An 18,238-nucleotide genomic window follows, 5' to 3' on the forward strand; every position below is an offset into this window, starting at 1 on the left:
GGATAGCAAGGTGATGCATCCTGTCACCAATGGGAACGGTATTGGACTACAACACCTATCACGCTTATCCGCAGACTGCCAGCCATGGGTTAAAGCAGACATGACCCACAGAGCCACCGTTTATAGAACAGACCATTATTCTGCAGACAGACAGAGGAAGAGACTCAGAACCTTGTGTCTACATGCCTCCCCGGCTTCCTGCGACGACGGAAAAGCAACTACAATTCAAACACAGCCTGGATTAACCCACTCATTACTGGAATGCAAACTGCTCCCGGGACCCGCACATTGGGTTAAGTCTGGCAGTCGCAGATGGGTATAGACCGCCCGGTCCATCAGCTCTGTGCCCTTCTGGATACCCACCACCGACTTCAAACTAACAGTCATCATTATTCATTAAGAGATCTATTAAAGTTATGTTAATTAAGCAATTAATAAATGCTTACAAGCAGATGCATCGAACTCCGCAGCCCGTTGGGAAATGCACTTTAACTCTTTAAAGTTCTCCTTTCACTCTGGCTTGCAGCGTGACTGACGGAGGTGCCCACTAGAACACACGCAGCGGCCACGACAGGCGCAGTAATGCTGTATGCCCGGGCTGTTCCTGCTAATAATGCTTCGCTCCATCTGTACAGCAAAGGGTTAAAGGGCACCGGGGGTCAGCCACCGCAACACAACAGCTGCGGATGGTTTGAGGCCAAAACATCCATTTGTCAGATAACATGTGAAAGAGTCCAGAGACCAACTACTGCCACATATACCCCACCCCGCAGATACATATGTGGGGTAATTAAATGCATTCATGAAAACTGCATCATCTGTGAGCCTACCAGGCGTATTTTTTTTTCCAGGGAAGGCGGACTGGTGCATATTAAATAAGAAAAGGTAAAGAATGACAGAAAAATAACTACTTTGCCCCATTCCATGGTCATCTGATCATTTTCTAAAAGCAGGGAACATAAAGAATGCCCTATTATCCTGATGCAGCAATCGTATCTGCACCTGGGAGACGGGGGGTTAACATAACCAATACCAGGTATACACACATATATAATATAAATATATATATATATATACATATAAGGAATAACGACCAATACGCTGGCCCAGGGCCCCAGCGCTGTCATCATTCTGGCATTAAAAGTGTTAACACACCGATGCTGTGAACGGAATCACAATATTGTGTAAAGAGACTCATGTGCCGCAAACAATACTTACTGAAATGGTTCTTTTCTGACTTTTTTTTTTGGCACGGAGGTGAAAAAATAAAATAAAATTCAGCATCTTTCGCAGTTTATTTAAAAAAACCGCTATGTTCTGCAGCATCATAAAATAAGCGAGGGAGACGGAGTCAAGACTGAGCGCGATCCTTCTGGCCGTCAATGGGCGAGAGCTGCAAATTTGGGAAATGTCACTTTCTTTATGGAGACCCCGGCATTAAAAGCCACGAAGGCATCAAGATTAAAAGGTGCCACCGAGTAAATCTATCCAGACCTCTCTCCGCGCATGGTTAAACATTTTATTACCGTGCAGGGAGGGGGGGGGGTGGCACTTTATTTACTTTCCAATAAAACCGGGAGGTGAAAAACGGAATTTATTTTAAATCTCACTCACCATTATAGATCTTGTCCTTTTCTGATAACCTCAGTTGACCATTTGCCAAAAAAATAAAAAAAATAAAAAAGACTCCCTGCTTATTCAGGGGAGGAAAAACAGAAACTTAATCTACCCAAGTGCTGAGAGATGCATCCACTGCAGAAACCCCATAGCTCTTGGATCTAGCAGCAGAGGTGCTATCGGCGGCGCAGGCAAGAACAGGTTAATGTTTCAAATTCCAGCAAATCATCCAGATTGCGAAAAGAACACTGCATGCATGTACAGCCAGCGAAATCTCCTCGCATATATATGTGCCGCCAAGTGAAGCATTGAATCACAGCTTATTATTTTTTTTTTTTTCTTTTCTTATAATTTTTGGCTACCGGCGCGCGTAGAATTAATGTTTTTTTTTGTTGTTTTTTTTGTTTTTTTTACAAGCCACGAATCGCAGGTGTCTTATTTACCGGATCCATTTACACGCAGGTCGTTAGCAGCGTCTCTATGTAAGGATGCTGCCTCTATTATATGATGTTCTCTGGCCATGCATCCAAGGCTGGCTCCAGAGAATTACAGTCCTAGAAGCTTTGTAGCCGAATACGACCTATGGGCTCCGTTACACGAGACTAAATGGGCTTCGAAATTCCAAGAGCTACCGAGCCACCAAACCCTGTCCAAAAACCCAACACAAAAGCATTCTTGTCTCAGGGTGAGATCCAGAATTCTCATCTCCGCAGTGGTCGGAAGAGAAAAAGAAATATTTCCACTCCATTAGAAAAAGCCTGTTAACACCTTCCCTACCAGAACGCACACAGTAGAGTTCTATATGCCGCAGGGAACTTCTGGCAGGGTTGGGGTTAATGAGGCAAAAGAATGCAGATTTTCAAAAGCAAAAGACGGGGAGAAAGAATAAACACCAAGCCAAGTTTAAGGGACTGTCCTTGTTAAAATGTGATGTTTGAGGGTGTAAGGATTGGGGATAACGCTTTCTCAGAGGGAGGCTGAAGGGATATTATAACGATCACAAAGCCAGTTAAACTGGCAAAGAATGCAGAGCCGTGCCAGTTTCAACTATGCCACCGGATAAACTAGCACAGGAATATTATATATATATATAGATAGATAGATAGATAGATAGATAGATAGATAGATAGATATTTATACACATGTACATACACACACGCATACGCATACACATACACGCATACACACCGTACCAATGCCCAGTTGCATAGTATAAACTGGCACAGCTCTGTATCCCTTCTGCCTCCCTCCGAGCTTTAGATGATTGCATGTTCATTAATGACCATCTTTTATTGATGCCACAGAAGAAAAGAAAAAAAAAAGCACAATTTTTGGGGATTTTTTTTTTTGGGGGGGGGGGTGAAAAACCACACAAGTTCTGTGCTTAGATCGCAAGCACTTTGCTGAAGTGGGTTCGCTTGCATTCATGCCCCCGAGCGAGCGATCACCCAGACTCTGTGCTGGAAATCTCATCTCTCTGCTCCTGGCACAAGCCAGACACTTAAATGCAACACAAGTGAAAACCAGCGAAGCCTCTCCCAGCCTGCCAGCCCACTGCAGCATGATCAGGACCACTGCCGAGGGGCACAGCAGCCCTGCAATCTGCCCCCTGATCAGGATGCTCTCAGGGGGTACATCTCACCAGCCCCGCAGCGCACCCCATAACAAGGGTCCCTCCAATACAGATATATACTGACTAGTACATATGTATCCATCAAGGGGTTAATATGTTAATAATCATCCCTGAGTGCCAGCCCTGAAACAATAATATTTTATAGATGTGTTTATTTATATGTAAACAATAACATACCACATGTAAACACAGAAGGATCGCACAGCCCTGGTCCCTGCTCACTCTCTTTGGTCATTTAGAACCGTGATCGAATTTCATGCAGGCTTTCAGGAATAGGCAACATTTCCAATCTACCAATTAGTAGTCAATACAGGGCTAGGCTTACCAGAATATCCTGTAGCTGCCTCTAAATCTGAAATGAGCCCGTGCAGGACACGAGGTAAAAAGCACCCCTATTCGGTACCCCCCTCTCGCCTCCAATCCAGTCTCTATATAGATCGTCAGCTCTTGGGGTAAGAGGTCCGCATTAAGGAGATTGATCGCTGGCTGGCAATGGAAGCCCACTGCATACCCACCCTGTGTGATCAGCCCCTGTGCCTACCACACCTCCATGCTCTCCAGTCCAAGGATCTCCTTGCTGGTGGAGAGAATGAAACCCCTACTTCACGATCAGGGGAGTAAAAGAACCACAAGAGCCTCCCCCCTCCCAAAAAAAAGCCGCAGGGACCCGGGTGCCCCGATCCTGTAAACAGGGAGATCCGATTCACCATAAAATCTCCGGATGCGCTCGCAATGCCGAGCACGTTGAAACCCTCCGCGGACACAGACTGCATCAGAGCCGGGAGACCTGCTCAGCCTTCCTGCTGCCCCTTTCTCCGGAGCCCGAGAGGGTGGAAGGCACGAAAAGTTCCCCGAGAGACACGGACCGTGAAGGCGGGTTACTTACTGCGGGAGCGGGCGCTCGCTGCCATAGCTGGATCCCCCGAGTCTCCGGCTCAGTCCGCCCTCCTCGCTACAATGTATCCGCTCAGCGTGAATGGGATGGAATGCGGCGCTCGGTTCCACTGGAACTCCAGCCTCGATCTGACTTCCCAGGGCGATGCACGGCCGGCTCTGAGCGGCAGAGGGCGCTCCAAGCGAGGAGGGGCGGGGCGTGAGAGGAGGGCAGTGCCAGCAGCCAGCACTAACTCCTAATGTGCCAGAGCTGCAGCTTTCTCCACCAGCAGGCAGACCCTCCCGTGCTTCCTGCCCTGTACCCAGGGGCAGCAGCATTCTGTGTCAAGGGCATTTCATTAACGCAGCAATATCTCCCATAAGACTTGCCATAGACGCTTTTCCTACTCCTACCTGCTCCCTCTGCCCTGCTCCACCAGCCCTGCTCCCCCTGCCTGCACCCTCTGCCCTGCACCCTCTGCCTTGCTCCCCCAGCCCTGTTCCCTCTGCCTGCACCCTCTGCGAAGCACCCTCTGCCCTGCACCCTCTGCCCTGCTCCCTCTGCCCTGCTTCCTCTGCCCTGCTCCCCCTGCCTGCACCCTCTGCCCTGCACCCTCTGCCCTGCTCCCCCTGCCTGCACCCTCTGCCCTGCACCCTCTGCCATGCTCCCCCTGCCTGCACCCTCTGCCCTGCTCTGCTCCATTTGAAAATACAAGACAAGACAAGTTTTAAGTTTCTTTCCTGCTGTAAAGACTCAAACCTTAATCAGTTGTTGGTCTTGCCTTAGATCCAGGAGCCATGTGTCTATTCTATGTGTGTTTAAATTCCCACACTAGTTTTAGCCATTACCGCTTCCGCTGGAAAGCTGTTCCAGGTATCTACCTCCCTTTCAGTAAAGTAAAACTTCCTTACTCTACATATAAGCCTCAGAACCTCTAGTTTTAGATTATGACCTCATATTTTAACATTTCTCCTCCTTTGAAATAAACGTCCCTCCTGTACTCCGTGAAATATTTCTGTCCCATCCCCTCTCTTCGGACATATTGAGATCTCTTCACCATTTGAGCCGCCCTTCTCTGCGGCCGTTACGGATAATCTAGGACTCGGCACCAGAGGGGGGCTAGTAGCCAGAGAAATGCATGCTATCCTGCCCCGACCAACACGCATTTCCCACAGGGATTTACACAGAACGCTCTAGAACCGACTCCGAAGCAATCAGGGTGTGTATTTCGCTCTAGACCCCCTGGTGGTTGTATATGGAATTACAATTAAAGCCCACAAAAGGCTCAGTAGATGCCCCAAGCCTTTAAATTGTAGGAATCAAGGGGGCAATCGCATCCTTCCCAGAGCGAACGGCTTACAAGACTGGGACCCGTAAAAGAGTGAAAATTATTTTAGGTAAAATGGATAGAATGCCAAAAAAACTGAAACATAATATGGATAATTTTATATGTATGACATCACACCGACCAGAGAGGGACACATTTTACTGTGACTTTTAGCTGACTTTGTGACCTACTGTTTCGGTAACTGAGGCATGTAGAAGAACAATCATGTATGTTATGTATAAACTCATTTCATGTTGTTTATAAACACATTATTGTGACTTTTAGGACTGTAGAAGTATACAATTAGTATATAATCCTGTATTTATATTGAGTAGGGACTGGCCCTCCAAAAACAGGGATATTTGGGAGGTATGCAGTAACAGATATTAGTGCACATGGGGCATTGGTGAGCAGGGGGGGGGGCATTAACCCGCACAGCCCTACATGGGGAGCGCGTGAAGCGGGTTTTTTATATAATTAGCCCTGGGAGACCCGGCGGATCTAACTCAGAAAGTGCTGGATTTAAGTGTGACCTTTGCACCCCCCCCCCATGCGCTATTGTGAATCCCCCCATTCTATCTCATTGATACATTAGGCTTTGTTATGCTAACGTGTCTCTGTTCTTACTCAATGCTGGCAGTAAACGCAGATTCTTCTTCTCACAGCGGGACCTGACCCTTGCAAAGCCTGTATTTCAATCCATTGTTCTTCACGCCTCAGGCGCAGGTAGGTAAAGCAGTTAACGGTTGATTTAAAGGGAAACTCCCACTATTTTTTTTTATTACCTGTATCAGATTAAAAATATGTATTTATCTCATTTTATTCCAATAAACTGGAGGCTGTCATTGTTTCTGGTCATGTAATTTGGTGGGCGACAGACACCACACTGAGCTGATTCTTTATGGCAATGCTAATGAAGTCCGTTCCTCCATGGACTTTTATTAATTAGAGTGTCAGGCTTTGCGATTAAGACTGAGCCATTCTATTATTTACCACGGGCAATGTTATAAAGAGTCAGGGGGTTTGTCTAGTTAGACTGGGCTCAGATAACAGAGCGAGAACAGACCTGAAAACATTATATTCTGCAAAAACTAGAGTTATTTAAAAAAAAGGAAACAATTAACAAATATATTATTTTTAATCTGATTCTGGTTATAATAATTATAATAATAAAAACGATTGTAGACCCTATGGCGTAAACTGGGCTTACATTTTTTTTATTGAAGATTTTTTACTAAGATTCGGATTGCAAGCTCTTTGAGACAGCGTTTTAAGTCATTTATTTTGCGGAGGTCACCTTACTGTATTGTGTTTTGTACTTTTATTTTATTTAGCGCTCTTTTTATTTTATTTCGTTTATTAGCTAGTTAACGCTTCGGGACACATTGATCTTTGCGCGGCCTTCCTGTTAACCCTGTCACTGCTGATTTCCAGGCTACCACAGGGTCGGACAAGTTAATTATATGTAATTGCAGATGTTTACTGCATTGAACCAAAATTTGCAAAGTCAGCAGAAATTCAGCTTCTGTTTATTTAGCAAAATGGGGCCAGAGGCGACTGTTTTCAAGTTAAAATTCAGCTAATTGCAGCTGGTAAATACTCCACTTTCAACATAACCTTGAAATGTTCTCATTATCCGTTTTCGCTTTGATATTTGTTTTGAATAAAATTAAAATATCATGTTTAGAACACGTTTTTTCACCACCACCACCTTTCTCTGCGGTATTTCACTCAAAATGCTTTGCGCGTCCCTCTTTTTTTTTTTTTACTGGATTTATATTATTTCTTAATTATATTTATTTTATTTTAATTTCTTTACAATCTTTAGCAAAGCAATAGGTAGACGCTATAAGCTGCTGTTAAACAATGATTCCTTTACTTTTAAGGAACTGAATTTGATGGCGGTTAGAAGGAAACACGCAGGCAACCAATCAGAAACTAGACAAAAACATGAACTCTCACATCATTGGTTTAAAGGCAGGAGTCTCTATAACGATACTGTTTATTGCGTATTTCTCTTCTCGGTGCCCTGATTAGACATAATAACCCAGCGTGCTCTTTCTAAAGCATCCTACTAGAGGCTGTGCCTACTTGGCGCAGTTCTCCATAGTGTTAATTGGCCAGCTGGGGAGATCACTGATCTCCCTTTTACCAGCACATTGAGCAGTGGCGCTACAGGGGGTCTGATAGCCCAGTTGTGGCAATTGGCTCCCTGTCATGTGCCATCCCTCTGGACATGCCACCCTAGGTCCATACCTGGGACCTCTCCACCCAGGGACTTTGGGAGAAGCGCTTCTTCTCCGGTTCTCCAGGTGGACACCCCAATTCTCTGGATCCCCGCCCGTTTCCCCTTACATGGAGGCGTGTCCCATTACATCAGCAGGAACGCCTAGTGATGTTGGCCCGGAACGCCCACTGATGTCAGGGGGACCACCCACAATGTCGGCAGGTTGTCCTGGCCTCGTCATGTGACTTTCCAACCCACTGATAAGGTTTTGTGTAAGTATATAAAAGGTTTTTACGAGATAATGTATTTTATTTACATAATTTATAAAGATAATTTATGATGTTTGTAAACGCATCATTGTGACTTTTAGGGCTGTAGAAAACTGTGATTCCCTTATACTCAGCAAACATTCTGAGCTCCTAGAAAACAGGGAGATCAGGGGAGGGAAAAGGAGCAGAGGCGTTTGGCCCCCAACCGGGGACTTTCGGTTTTAAAGACTAACACCTGAAAGTATGCTATAATCATGTATTTACATTCCTCCAAAACATTAGTTAAAAAGAATAGGGATAGGCATATGCACTCCTGGGAACTCTCTCCGGGTTTGGCCTGGAGAACTCTGGGAGAAGCGCCCCTGGTCAACACCCGAATCCTCCTGGTTGCGGGAGCGGGGTCTTGACACGCCTCATTCCCCACCCATTTCCCCTTTGAATGGGGGTTTTTCATGCACCAACTCCAGCAGGCAGTCCTGGCTGCGTCCCGCAGTGGTAGACTCTGGGTAACCGAAGCCAACAAGTTCCCAGGTATGGGCAGATGGCTCCTGAATCAATGATAAGACCGATTAAGGTTTCACCCAAAATCTGTGGACATTCCTTTAAAACACTCTCAGACTTAGAGTCATCAATCCTGACTTCTGTCTAAGGTTTACCATTTCCCAACCTAAAATATGTATTCCTCAAGATCGTTTATTCAGGGTCCTTCTAAGAACCCCCAGCGTAGACCCAGGGACATCCGATGACGCAATGTGGATGACCAGTGGGGAGAAGTTGCTGGAAATCCATTTGGAATGTTTGGCGTATCGATGTTTAATCTGTGGGCAGGGGAAAATCTCCATGACGGTCTCGGAGGTTGTAGCTGACAGTTCGAGCCGTTTCTATGCTCCTGGGGAGGTGTAAATGAATCACAGGTTGTGCTACCTTTTAATTAACCTATATACAGTTACTTCCGCAGAGCAAATCATTGTGAGCAGACTTTTGGGTACCTAATGTGCTTGTGAATTCAATGTTCTGTCCTCCTAATGTTTCGCTCTTTATTTTTTTAAATGATCAATTAATTTTGGCCAAAACAAAAAAATATATATATTTTTTTTATACCAACCGCCGTGAACGCACCCCCACAATTCCGTGCATTAAAGAAGAACTGACTAATCCAGGAATACTATGTTCATGGTAAATAATTGATTCTATTAGCAATGCTTTTACCTTTTCTAAAAAGAACGTAAAATGTATGTGCAAGCAGGGCATCTCAGCAATTTGCTGCATTACGGTTATCCCATAATGTATATGACGCACAGAGAACTATAACCCTGTATAACGGGGATCGTGAACCCCCCAATCTTCAGCCGCTGTTAAAGCACAGATCGCATGATCCGGTGCCAGCTATTTGGTTTTCAGCTGTTGGCTGGGGAAGGATCATGGGAATTGTAGTTCAGTAAGGGGTTGAGGCATGGATCAACTGTTAAGAACTACAACTCCCAGTACACCCTAGCCGACAAAGAAGTGTCACTTGGCATGGCAGAAGTTGCCTATTTTGGTCCGAATTCCTGAGAACCTAAGTAACGTAGACCTAGATAGTGCTACTAAAGTTCTCATTTTCAAAAGATCTTATCTTGTTCTTATCTTTTCTTGATCTCATCACGATGCTGGTAGGATGCATTAAATTAAAATGTATTATATAAGAGATCCTATAAGATTCTCAGACAGTGCTGTCCACATAAAATCCCTTGAATGTCACCAACTGGACATCAATATTATATATAATATTTATTAATATATATATAATATAAATATATATTATATTTATTAATATATATATATATATATATATATATATTAATATATATATAATATAAATATATATTATATTTATTTATATATATCTATATACATATTATTTTTTGTGTTTTATGATCTGTCTTAAATGTCCTGCAGGTAGGCAATGTGGCAAGTCAAGCTTTGTACAGTTATGAAGGTATTTCTCATTGTCAGCTACACATGGGTAGCGAACAATACTGAATGTCACAGCTGTTCCAACATTTAATACATTTAATTCTTAAACTCACTGTATTTGTTTTCTTTGTTGGAATTGCGTAGTCAGGTACAAGCGCCAGGTGTTAGGAAGTCGAGGTGTCAGTTCCAATCTCTGTAATGTATATATTTCTGATATATACCGTTTGGAATGCTTTACCCCCAGGATAAAAGAATACATTCCAGAGACGAGGGGTAAGACGGTTTTAGTAAATCACTGTAGTTAATGATGGAAGTTATTGGACTATAATTCCCATAAACATCTAACCTGCTACAAGACTGGAAGCGTTCACATATAAATGTATGAAAAGTCCTGTAATATAGAGGCTGATCTCGTTCTAGAGAGAAGGGACGGGCTGGTAAGTTATTAAACCCAGGTAAGTTTCAAGCAAGTCCAGTCATAGAGCCCAGGAATTTACAAAAAGCAACAAAAAAGACACATTTCAGGCAACTTCCCACCAGCAAAATATATCTTGCTCAATAACCACAATGGATCATTAAGAAAAGTAACACACATGCATGATGGAACACAGAAAGGATCTACAATTAGATAAAACAAAGATGACCATTGTGTCCATGAATTACATGTGAAATTAGTCTTCAAATAAAAACTGTGGTTTTCGCTCCTGCTTCCTTTGACAGCCTGTGGAATTTACCCATTCACCCCGATACAAGATATGGGCCATGAGATAGTTCCCAAGTATGTGAATGAATGTAATGTTGATATCCCCTTTTTGTGGTTTCTGAACCTCTACTGAATCTTCCTGTTCTTGCAGATCTTCAGAACCAGACCTGTAACAGATAACAAAGTTTGTGATTGAGAATATATATATCTGTATATATACAAATATATATTATATATATATATACACATATTCATATACATAAATTCTCAATGCCGTAACGGTAGAAAGCAGGCATTGATGGTATTTGCATTGTAGAAAGCATGTATGTATACAGTATGTCTAGTAGACATACCGGTATTTAAGAACTTCCTAAATTACCTTATCTACTATTGTTGCTGGAAACGGCTGATTTTTAACGGAATATCTTTATAGGCGTACATCACTCCTGTGTTCCAATGGCCCTTTATCACTCCCATCACTCCTGTGTTCCAATGGCCCTTTATCACTCCCATCACTCCTGTGTTCCAATGGCCCTTTATCACTCCCATCACTCCTGTGTTCCAATGGCCCTTTATCACTCCCATCACTCCTGTGTTCCAATGGCCCTTTATCACTCCCATCACTCCTGTGTTCCAATGGCCCTTTATCACTCCCATCACTCCTGTGTTCCAATGGCCCTTTATCACTCCCATCACTCCTATGTTCCAATGGCCCTTTATCACTCCCATCACTCCTATGTTCCAATGGCACGTTGTATTCCAGGTTTAAGTTTTTAAAAGGCTAATTGATGGTCAGAAAACCCCGTTTCAATTATATTACAGCTAGAAATGTCATTGCTTTCCATGAAAACAGCTAAGTGACCCCAAACTTTTGAATGGTAGTGTATATGTGTGTATATATATATATATATATATATATATATGTGTGTGTGTGTGTATGTATATGCATGCATTTGCTTTGCTTTAAAATAATAGCTACCAGCCACAGTTCATTTTCAACCCTTAATACGATCTCCGCTGATAGGAAAGAAAACATTATCTGCTTGAGTAAAAAACAAGCATTCAAGAGCAACTGAAAAAATGAGACAATTAGACTTTCATTTCATAGATTGCATCTTATCTATAATTTAAATGATCCTCTGGCGATCCTGCGATTGGCGTATTATTTATTTATTTATTTATTTGCGTTTATTATTGCTGCTGTTTGCTGTTCCGGGTATTTACCGGATTTATAGGGAATGGAATTTGTAGGGCGATTATTTCAGGGGGGGCACATAGAGGAACATGGGTAAGAAGAGACGCAGCCGGGCTGGGGGCAATACTCGTGTGCTTTTATTACTTACCACTGGTTTATATATATGTATATGCCAAGTTTCTCTGTTTAAGAGGGGCAGTCCCTCGTTCCTCCCCAATGTCCCAGGGCCAACTCTGGGAGGTTCCCAGGTAATCTGAATGTCCACCAAGCGGCCCTCCAGCTGTTGCAGGACAACATCTCCTATAATGCTCTTTCAGCTAATAGGCTGGCAGAGGAGTATGGGAGATGCAGTCCGGCAACAGCTGGAGGGCCGCAGTTTGAAGACCTTTGTGTTAAACCATACCCACAACCACACCTGCCAAATGTCCCAAAAGGCAGGATATCTCCCAAGTGTCCAATGTTTGGAAGGAAAGTCCCACTGTCCTTCTGTCTATCTGTCTTATATGCTTGGTGCATTGCCGTGGCTGGGTGAGTGGCACCAGACACCTGTCACGTAAGGATATTTGGTGTATGAATGTATGTAGTGTATGTGCATGAATGTGTGTTTTTGCGTGCATGCTTAAGGTTCCCTTATAGCTTCAGTTCAGCTTTAAATAAGAGGCCTTATGATCACTTCTGCAACTCTTTTTCTCCAGGCATTAGAAGGACATTAGTATATTGGTCATTGGTATAAACATTTTCTATAATATATTATCCCACTGAAAAATTTAATTCTAGACCTTCGATACACCCTAGGCGAGTTAGAAAAGCAAGTGTTAGATCAGAAGAGGTTGCGATCTCTGGACAGAAAGAGGAGCGACGAAGAAAGGGACTCAGTAAATCACAAAACCTGTCTATTTAAAACTCTAAAAATATATTTGTTATATATATAGATATTTATTTATTGAATTCATGATTGTCATGATAAAATGGGGTCTTCTTCAGAACAAGTAGTTTGTGTCTTGCCCCTTTCAATTCCAGGTACTGACACTAATTATAACTTTCCTGCTGCTGACTTGCATTCCGAACGACTGATTTTTATTTTATATAACATTTTTTTATTTTTGTATTATTAGTAATAAGCCTTAATGTTCTTTGCTACGAGGCATTCCCAAAAAAAAGAGGGGAAAAAAAACCAAGAATGCGGTCTTGGCCTTCAAAAGCAAACAAACATACGACTGAATCCAAGGACATCTTATTTTCCTTTCTGCACAAATAAAAAAAAAATGGCATAAACATGTAACAAAGAAACTTATTTCAGCAGCTTTAATGACATAACAATGCCGTTCCTTTAACCCTTTGGGGATAGGATGGGGGCTGTGATTTGCATTATAGTGATGTGCAGAACCGTGGCACTTAAATGGTTAATTAAAAAAAAATACCTCTTATGTCCAACACCACGTACACGCACACACATACACACACGCACACACATTCACACACGCACACACATTCACATACACACACGCACCCATATGCACACACACATGCACACATACACATACATGCACGCACAAACACACGCATTCACACGCACGCATATACATACGCAAAGCACGCACACACATACACGCACACACTACCTTAAAAACATCTGCAAGCATGAAAGGAGAGGTGCTGCAGCCATAACCTATTAATGAGCAGCCATCTCCTATTACTTTATGATTAACGACGGATTCACTTTCCCAAGAATGTAAAAGGCCCTTTTGTCTGTGTCCGCGGGATATTCAAAAGCGATCTTTTTATGACCTCATAACGCCTCTGACATAACTCGCATAAAGGTGAAAAGCCTAAAGCGGTAACTTGAGATGGAAGTGAACCCGCCCTCCCTTAGGGTGACAGGTATCGGAATTCACACCGGCAGTATAAATCTTAGTAATGCATTATCCTATTGTCCTTACACATTTGGGTCGTAGAAGAGATTTATAACCCACTTGTTATGGGTGGCTGGTCGCCTCTTTATTTCAGGGGGGGGTAGTTAACAGAGGCGCCAAGGCTCCTTCCAATTAATGTGTCTGTTGACTTTTACGGGAAGTAACGGGGCAACTTTAGCTCCGTAAAAGCCCTACAAAACAAGTTGTAGCATTTTAGATGGCCGTGTTAGCCAGAAGCGATTGATTTACATATACGCAAGCGTGGCACAGCACACAAGTAAGGGTGGTATTCTGGGCAAGTGTCTCATGTAAAATGTACCACGGATGGGTGTTGTCCTATGCCCATACCTGGGAACTTCTGAGGTCCGGCTACCCGGAGCCTTCCCTTGCGGGTCGCGGCCAGGACTGGCCACTGACGTCGGTGGGCGGTCCCACTGATGTCGGTGGGCCGGCCCACTGACGTCAGTGGGAGTTCCTGCTGACATTGGGGAAATACCCCCATTTAAAGGTAAAATGGGCGGGGAGCAGGGCGCGTCAAGGGCCCTCTCCCCCACATCCTGGAGGATTCGGGTCTTGACCCGGAGAACCGGAGAAGCGTTGCTTCACCCGAGACCTCCGGGTCAGACCCGGAGAGTTCCCAGGTATGCCTATGCCTGATCCAGGGCAAAGCCTCAGCTGCCACTACCAAGTACCTCCGCAGCCATCATCCACTGTGCTATGACATCATACTCTGGAGCACTGAATGTCCGGCTCGGAGTAGGTCACTATGATGACATCTACCCAACCGGTAGTAGGGATTCAGGCAAACTGATAGCCCAACAGGGGATCCGGTTTTAGGTTACGAGGCAGAGGGGCTGCCACCCTAGGGCTAATCGGCCTATGCCAGAATACCCCACTGGTGTTACGGGAATCCAACCATAGCTGGCACCGGCAGACTTTCACCAAACACTTCTATATGTGCCATACCCTTATTATCCCAAATTAGTTTTTTTATTGCTTATTAATCTAAACCCGTCTTGCGAGAAAACATCCTCAAACCAAAAGCAACCTTACGAGAACCTCCGCTTTTCCCACCCAAGTCACAACAATCAGAATACGGAGAGATGCGTTATCACCGACTGCCGCGGCGGGGAAATACACATTAAAGATGAAGTCTCTCCGTTTTACATCCGCAGACATTTTCCATTCGCATTGCCCGACTTTCATGTGTCATGTTTGCTCCGTTTAGCAAGCAAAACAAGTCAATTTCGGGCACTTTGCTCCGCCGATAACTCCGTCACACATTATCTCTTCCAATAATCGGGGTTGGGGGGGCAGGTCGAGTTCTCTGCTCTCTGTCATCCGTTGACGAGGACGTATGAAGCAGACGCAGCGCTAAAGCCACGCGGATTACACGCGCGCGGGGAGGCGAGGAGAAGCTCGCTCTAAAAGCCTCATTTTTGGCCAAGTCGCATGCTGGCGGGGCAGAATAAAGTGGCAGCGAGGTGACCTTGCCGAGAGAGGCACGCGCATTCTAACAGACACACAGGGGGGGGATAACCCCCCAGCGCGAGAGGCTCCTACCTTATAATTAGGCTCTTTTATTTCACTCAAATAGCTCCCATTAAGTGTTAGTATGTGCGGTGAGTCACATTAACCCTTTACAAGGCTCTATAGCCTAAAGCAAAAATGAATATTATCCGCCGGCTAAAGGCAACTACGATTTTACTGACAGACGTAAAGTGCTATATCATGAAACCTTTGTGCTCCAGATTAAGCAGTGTATCACAGAAAGGAATCTTTTGGTACGAAAATGCTTTGAATTTGGATCCTCGTCCACGACAAATTACCGTAGAAATTGTACTATTTGAAATCTTGACCAAATCTGCTGGGGAGCCCTTCCACGAATCCACTACCTGCTAGGCGGTAATTTGGTTGTAATATCGCATTGTAATATTTTCGCTTTAAGATAAAACTTTATACGCCGGGCTGGAGCCCGGATGAGTCACATTCTCGGAATAATGCGATGATTAAACGCTCCGGAATTTCCTGGTAGAACAAGGTTCTGCGCGAGAGCCATCGTGGCCCCTGGGCTACCAGCTAGACAAGCTCTTTCTCTCCCTCACAGCGGTTACTCGGTTTAATATATTCTTGATTGCCAACCGGATAATACAGTGTTAAATAAAATACGACCAAACCTAAAATCCTGTCCTATAGGTGCCATTTACCCCGCGCAGGAGAAACATTCAGCCACATTCCGCAGCCACAGACAAAATACTTGGAATAGTTTTCTTTTCAGGGGCGATGATAAGGAGGGTGTCACGACATTTGGGATCACGTTACCTTCTCTATTTTTTATTTTTTTTTCCAGAGCTGTTCCCAGCCTGGCATACGGATGCACTGTTAACCCTTTCCTACCCATTTATCATAACGGAACTTCTGAACCTGCTGGGATCGGGAAACAGCTTCAACTAACGGAATAATCTAAATATACGTGAATTTTATATAAAAAAAAAACTTTAAAAAACTTGCCGCACAAATCTTTTTTTTCTGTTTTTTGTTTTTTTTTTGCAAAAGACAGTTTAAATAGTTACATTATAAAGAGGTATAAACGGGCATCATATTAAAATCGCCCGAAACCCTCTTAATAAAATACCTTATAAGCCATGTTAACACAAATGTATAATAGAAGGCATCCACTCTAATCCATTATAAAACGGGATTGTTGCTTGTGGCGATTTCGCGGTTTATTTATCAATATGAAAAATTTGGAACTAAACACATCACAAAGTGGGAAGGGAAACCCCATACATTTTGTAAACAAAATTGATTGTAACTTATTTTTTTTTTCAATATTTTCAGTAAACATAATTTTGCTAGAAACATAGAATTTGATGGCAGATAAGACCTGTTTGGACCCATCTAATCTGCCTGTTTTTCCTACTGTAAAGATTCAAATCAGTCGTTGGTCTCGTCAGCAACAATATGCTTTTTCCATGCATGTTTAAATTCCCTCGCTGTGCTAACACCTACCACTTCTGCTGGGAGGCTGTTCCATGTATCTACCACCCTCTAAGCAAAGTAAAACTTCCTTCCTGTTAACCACTTTAAGAAATAAGCAAACACATCTAATGATTAAAAATTATAATACAATAATGCGTATTTTTCTATTATTGACATAACCAGGGAATGGATTGACTAGTCTTTTAGATGTAGCAAGATTTAAAAAATGAGGAGATGACAGAGAGGGAAGATGCGATAGAAACGTTTAAATACATAAAGGGATTTAACAAATTACAGGAGGGAAGTTTATTTTAAAAGAGGAGAAATGTTAGAACAAGAGGCCATGATCTAAAACCAGAGGGTCAGAGGCTTAGATGTGATGTAAGGAAGATTTACTTTACTGTGGGTGGCAGATATGTTGGACAGCCAAAGGACAGGCATTGGGCTCCTGGATCTAAGACCGCTTAAGGTTTAAGTGGAAAAATGGGCAGACTAGATGGGTGGAATGGGCCAAATTCTATGTTTCTATAAAAAAAAATAATTTCTGTATTAAGGATTATGGATCAGAGGTCTTTTGTATTCTCAGACTCATCATAATCTTTTTTGTGTCTCTAGCTCAGGGGGTGAGTGTTGATACTAGACAGTTAATTCTGGAAGATTAGATGTCTAAGAAATCCGTACATAATTCCGTGAGGGATAGCCGAGTCACGCAGATAGATCACAAAGGTCACCGGTGACAGCTCCAATATATTTACGAGCCTTTTCCCCTCTTGATCTATACACTTTTAGGTCATTTTTATGCTCTACACCCTCGTGTCAAGCGCCGTTTAGGTGGCTGATTGTCTTCAACAGCTGACTCAGTCATCCCGGTAGAACATTGCCGGCTGATATTAGCGCTAACTTACACTTTATACGGTGTTTTCTGTAATACAATAAAAACCAAAAGATATTATCTAATGTACTCTGTGCGGAATTGTTCTTTTTATTCTGTTTTAGCAATAATGTTGGCTCGGGAAGATTCGGTTAGGAAGCCAAAAAATGTTTTTTATTAAGGGATTTCAGGGATTGTGAATTCTTTCATATAGTTTTATAATAGAAGTTCATAGCGTGATATTAATTCTTCATACTAGACCAGAGACAAGGAACCTCTGCTCCTCCAGCTGCTGAAGATATACTAGATGGCTTGGTTGGCTGAGCATTATAAGAGTCATAGTCCACGGGAGTATCGAGGGGGTTCCTGTCCTTGGGCTGTCTGATGATTTAAGTGCGGCCATTGTTTTTATATGGTGTGGCCAGGCATATCCAGCACCCGGGTAAGTGTGTGAAGCTATCAGCCAGCGGCCTACCTGGCATTTGCCCGCCGTGCCAGATGGCCAGTCCACGCATGATAAAGGCTGCGTGTTGAGTTGCATGTCATCATTGCATACTGAGGAGGATATGAAATTAAAATGAACAATAATGCGATCAAACATAAGACATACTGATAAAAAAGACAATGAGGCTCCTGGTCTTGTAAGCTTACAATCTATTATGCCGTTGAGA

The sequence above is a fragment of the Sceloporus occidentalis genome, unplaced genomic scaffold (genome assembly GCF_023333645.1).
Source record: "Sceloporus occidentalis isolate IW3139 unplaced genomic scaffold, rSceOcc1.0.p SCAF_225, whole genome shotgun sequence".
Classification (NCBI taxonomy): Eukaryota; Metazoa; Chordata; class Lepidosauria; order Squamata; family Phrynosomatidae; genus Sceloporus; species Sceloporus occidentalis.